Source organism: Pogona vitticeps, chromosome 1, assembly GCF_051106095.1.
Source record: "Pogona vitticeps strain Pit_001003342236 chromosome 1, PviZW2.1, whole genome shotgun sequence".
NCBI lineage: Eukaryota > Metazoa > Chordata > Lepidosauria > Squamata > Agamidae > Pogona > Pogona vitticeps.
Window position 1 is genome coordinate 209976738 of NC_135783.1, and position 6000 is coordinate 209982737.

General features: G+C 38.6%; 1 long non-coding RNA gene across 2 annotated transcripts in view; it reads right to left on the bottom strand.

The window, feature by feature from the left end:
• The window catches only part of LOC140702498 (uncharacterized), a 35659-nt gene extending 30372 nt beyond the window's left edge, over positions 1 to 5287 (bottom strand). Inside the window, exon 1 of one of the 2 annotated variants that reach the window (XR_012081682.2) lies at positions 5043 to 5287. This is a non-coding gene — a long non-coding RNA (uncharacterized LOC140702498). Of the gene's footprint in view, positions 1 to 2644; positions 3447 to 5042 lie in introns of those variants that run through there. The other variant, XR_013536666.1, reaches the window with a different exon arrangement.
• Between the last annotated feature and the right edge of the window lie 713 nt (positions 5288 to 6000).

Here is a 6000-nt window from a genome sequence, read left to right on the forward strand (position 1 = left end):
ATAATAATAATACTAATACTAATACTAATACTACTACTACTACTACTACTACTAATAATAATAATAATAATAATAATAATAATAATAATAATAATAATAATAATAATAATAATAATAATAATAATAATAATAATAATAATAATAATAATATCATCTCATATGCGGTTCTATATTCATATTATATTCAGTGACATTTAATGATAACTTGGATTGCAAGAAACCAAGAATACAGAAAGTAATCAAAGAAGGTAGGTGGGTCAAATAGATTTATGTTAATTCCATACAGAGTTGTGAGAATTAATCCTGGAACTCTGCATATACTTTTGTCAGACTCCCACTGAACACCACAAATATGCTTCTCATCCACTGAAACCAATGGACTGAATTGTAACGAGTATGAATGCCATTTCTTTCAGTTTGACTTGTCACAATGGAGTATACCTGGAGCAGAGCCTCTTCTGTTGGTTCATAAATATTTAGGCCAGCCTTGGTAGCTAGTGTGTTGTTGTGTGAACAAAGTGATGGGCTAGGATACAGGAAACATGGGTTTGAATCTCTACTTGGCTGTGGAAGCTCCCTGTTGGTTGGTAGCAGTAATACCACTCCTCAGATATTTCATAACGCCTTACGAACTCTATTAGGGTCACTGAAAGTCAGATGCAACTTGACAGCACATGACAAACAAACAAAAACATCTTCATCACAGTAAGTACTTTCAGTGTGATGGTTAGATAACAGAAATATCTGGATCAATGAGAATAATTTTTCTTAATGGAATTTGTGTTTCAAACTCTGAATCATCTCAGTAGTCAAGTCCTATGAAACGTGGATGTGATCCAGATGCTGTTACAACAATGCATTGATAATAAAAGGGGAGTGAACTCATGTTCATCTAAACAAAGTCCCCATTGTTTGCATTAGCTTTCCTTACCACAGGATTCTCAGTGGTTAGCTGGATATACACGAGGCATCACTGACCTGGTACAATTTCCTATGGCTCATGAAAGGAGGAGGATGGGGTGAGGCTGGCCCCTCTTTTTTTTTTTTTTAGCTGCTCGGGAATGGCTTAACCCAGAGAACCTGACACCAATGTGTTGTCACTGAAAACCCCAACTCAAGAGCTTTGTCTGCATTGTCCTAAAATAAATCATAGACGTAATCCTTTTTCTTTTCTTTTCTTTTTTTGGCCAGATTTTTCTATTAATTCATGAAATCAGGTTTGCTGGTTCATGTTTTTCTTCCTTTACATCTAGTGGACCAGAAAATAAGATCTTCCCATCATCCTCTCACATGGTCTTTCTGTTCTTCTAGCAGTCATGCCCTCTTGAGCGTTAGGGTGCCATAGGCCAGTGGTCCCCAACCTTGGGCTTCCAGATGTTCTTGGACTACAACTCCCAGAAGCCTTCACCACCACCTCTGCTGGCCAGGATTTCTGGGAGTTGAAGTCCAAGAACATCTGGAGGCACAAGGTTGGGGACCACTGCCATAGCTAGTAATGCTAGGGATAATACCTCTGCAGAAGGTATTTATCAACTTACTTTCAGAGCTCAGGGAAAAGTTACCTTTAGGGAGTACACTTCCTGAATCCCTCAGCCAGCAAAGATAAGTGTTAACCAGCTTATCCAGCTAATACCTGATTTTTCTGTTTAATCTTCTTTTATTTATTTTCTACTCTATCCTTGTATTGTGTGTGTTATAGTATGATTTATGTAATTTTTGCTTTATTTTATTGTTTATCCTATACTGGAAGCCGCCTAGAGTGGTCTATTAGGCCAGATAGGCGGGGTATAAACTAACTAACTAACTAACTAACTAACTAACTAACTAACTAACTAACTAAGTAACTAAGTAACTAACTAACTAACTAACTAACTAACTAAGTAGTAACTAACTAACTAACTAACTAACTAACTTTTCCAGGCTCTGAATAGGATTTTGACAGATTCAGTCCATGTTGCTTGAAATAATTCTATCAGTATTCCATCTACCCCTGGCAATTTATTTCTTCCTAGTGCTTTCAGCGTAGCATTCACTTCACTTTCTAATGCAGCTCCTTGGCCATAGGATTCCTTCTCAAAGGAGTCTGTCATCCTAATTCATCTTTCTTAGTTTTCAATGGATTCTCAATATGGAAAACTTCATTTTTTGCTTCTATATTTGAATTTATTCCATCATCCCATCCCTGTTTCTGTGAGCTGCTTTCCAATTCTTCAGTAAAAAGAACTTGTAAGACACTGAATCTATTTGATGTCTTAGTTCCCCAAAATTTATCAATTTTACTTTGTTTACTTGATAGCAAATCAGTTGTTTTAAAAGGACAACTTTTTTTTGCTCATTTTAGCTCTAGTCTCAGAGACTATGCAAAATCAAAATGCACTATTATATTTGGTTACCAATTAGATGATATACTTCAATAAGATGCCAATATGAACTTCAATGTTTCCTTAATATGGGCTCCTTTACTTAAGTCTCTCCAGGCTTTATAAACTGTCTACGGGAGAATATTAGTCTTTTAGCTATAAAGTTGATTCTTTACAAATGGATGAGTCCAACTCTTCTTTCTCTATGTATCAAAAAGAATAAGCATTTAATAGGGTTAGGACCACAACACAAAGAAATAGTCTAAATTAATATACAGACGTACCTTGTTTTTGGAATTTAATGCGTTCTACGGGATGTTACGTAATGCAGAAAATTTGTAAACTGGAACACTTATTGCCATAGGAACGGGGGCGGTGCTACAAACCTCCAGGCACAAGGCATCCTGGGAAACTTTCTTCGTACTCCCCAAAAAAACAGGAAAAAACGTAAACCGAGGCATTATTTTCAATGGATTTTGCTTGAAAATTACGTTAACCAAGGCGTTCGTAAACTTTATAGGAATTTGTGATTATCAGGGCATATTTAAGTAAAGCCTAATTTGATATACAATATAAGTGTTGAGTTGGAAGAAAAAGCTGAAATTAACAGAGGAGTCAACTGGGATAGATAGTCTAAGCAGCAGAGACCAGTGCAGACAGGCTGGGGTGAAAAGCCTGAATTAATAAACAAGCAATAGAAAGCTCTTATTCATGAAGAACAAGACCCCTTATCTGGTCACATGAGGGAACTGTTCTCTAGTTATCCCCCAGCTTTGTCATTGTTGCTTTTCTTTCTGGTCACAGGACACACAGTCAAGATCTAGACATTTTCCCAGCTAGTGGTATAGCTGCAGAACTTTTCCCCATCACCAGGAGGGTTGTGTTATTTTGTACCTTTGTTGTACTGGTGCATTCCTTACCAAGACTGCCTGTGTGCATTTTTCAGAATTGAACCCAGGAAAGTGGCTGCCATTACTGCAGTGTGCACAGTATTATTTTTTAAATTTGTCATGCCCGATACATTAATATAATGGTAAAAGTATGTCACCAGGGGAGGGGGGCCACCGTTACACTACTAGCATGTAATTTTCCCCCCTATGGGAAGATACAACGCTGGCATGCCAGTATCTCGGGTGGGGTGGGTGATTGCCAGTACTGCTGCGTGGATATCCCAAGTTCATTGTGTGCAATGCATTTCTGCACAAGCAGCCAGTGCAACAGAGGGACACTTTTGTAAACAGAAAGCCCTTCCCTATCAATGTGCCCTCTAATTTCCACCACCCTGGGTGCGAGTCCACCCTCCACCCCGCATAGGTGCTGTTGCAACAAGAACAAAAAGGGCTGGAAATGATAGCTGTGGGTGCACGGGGAAGGAAAAAAGCTCTCTGGAGGGGCAGAGTCAAGCACGCTCATGCAGTCACGCACTTTGGAGGGAGACTTGTTTCTGATATATTGATATATCGAAATCTGATTTGTTATATATATATATATATATATATATATATATATATATATATATATATATATATATATATATATATATATATATATATATATATATATATATATATATATATATATATATATATATATATATATATATATATATATATATATTTATTGATATATCAGTACTGTATATCAATATATATAAAAATCAAGGAGTTAAATTGCCCCTTGAAGCAAGAGAGAAAATAAACTGGTACCATGCTGTAGTCAGCAATAACAATTCAAACAGGAGGAAATAAATTGGTACTGCTAAAAGTTCTTGGGATGTTTGTCCTGGGATATGAACCATGTGACCACAATTCAGTACGACAGAGGTAAGTACTGGAAGAAGTAGAAAACATTTACCTCGTGTGACCAGGGCTTGAGTTAATAAGTAGTGGAAGCTAGCAGGAGCAAACGACATGATTAATACTCAAGCCTTCTTTGTTCCACTAATTAATTAAGGGTAATCAATAATTTAAATGACTCTCAGATTAATTATTTATTAAAATTAATTAAACATTAATTAAAAATAAAACATAATAGAATTCATTCAGGCAATTTAGAATATAAATTTTTGGGGGGGGGGGAATTGATTTACTCCATGTATAGGGGCCTGGTCTAATTAGCAGAGTGGCCACAGTTCAGCTAGTTCCCACCAACACCAGTGACAAACTAATAATAAAACCCGAATGAAAATCTTAAGAAGGCAGGGAAGAATATAAACAATGTAAGAGAATGGACACAAAGGAAAAATTGGGGGATGTCTCTATCAAGGTCTTCACCAAATGGTTCACTAAAGGTGCTGCCTGTTGAGATTGAGCTTGCTTTTAATAGCCATGTTGTGGAGGTCTTACTGACTGGCTGCTGACGCCCCGACTGCCCCAAACTCACCCTTCTTCCCCTTGGCAAAAGCTAAAACAGATCATAAGAGCAGCGCAGGACGCTCACTCAGGCCCGCAACATCATTTGAAAGGTACAACTGCAAGGCCTCGAGAGGCACAAAAGTGTGTTTTCTTCTCTGGAAACTTGCAGTCTTGGAATTTTAAGAATCTATTTGTTTCTGATAAGCACACCACTCCTGCCTTTCCTTTAAAAAATGGCATTCAAGGTCACCAATAAGAGCAACATTCAAACAAAATAAATCCAGTTACAGCATACAAGCAGATTAACCCTGTTCCCTCATTCACTAACCTGGCCTTCAGCAATAGGACTTTCAGCCCAACTGCATGGTCTCCGTGGATGCCGGGCTCTCTGAACTGCACTTTGAGAGCACACACATACACCCCCCTTGTATTGCATTCTGCTGTCCCAGAACATCACGGCTGCCTTTCCGAAGCACACACCCTTCTGCTGTTTGCCGTGGTCTGCTGCCTCTTCCTCTCCATTTCTCACATCTTTTTTTAGAAATACTGTCCACCTTTCCCAGCTGTAAGCAAGAGTTGCACCTACATATAGCAATAGGAATGGCCCAGGCTCATTTGGTACCTCCTGAGCCAGAGCAGCAAATGGCACCCTTCCTCCTGTTTGGTGCAGAGTACCCAAAGGCAGTTACTTTGATTTATGTAATTGTTTTTAAGCACATGAAGCAGGAAAGCCTAGAAGCATCTCTCTTCAAAGCTGGCAGCTAAACAGCATGCATAACAACTTTAGTAACTCACCATTCTCTGCCCTTCTAAAATCTGTTGCCTGAGGCAGCTTCTTCAGTCTAGCTAATGGTAGCGCCGGCCCTGAAAACAGCTGATACAAGCACACGGTTCAAATAATTGGAGATGAAATATAAACAGCCCATCACCTGGAAGAAGAAATAGGGATGAGACCTCTGGCAGGCTATTGAACCGTGGCAATCAGAAATGGCACAGTCCTTGGGCACTACAGTAGTTGAATTCAGTAGATCAGCCGTCATCCTGTAGGTGCTTCATTGCCTGCCATCATGCTCTTGTAAGTCCGTTGCACAGAAGATGAGGCTAAGAGACAAATCATATTTATTTATGTATTTTATTTCATTAGACACTTTTAATTTTATATACAGTGGTGCCCCGCATAGCGAGGTTAATCCGTTCCGGATTAACCCTCGCTATGCGGAATCGTCGCTAAACGGGTAGGGAAAACGTATTGAAACGCATTAAACTTAGTTTAATGCGTTCCAATA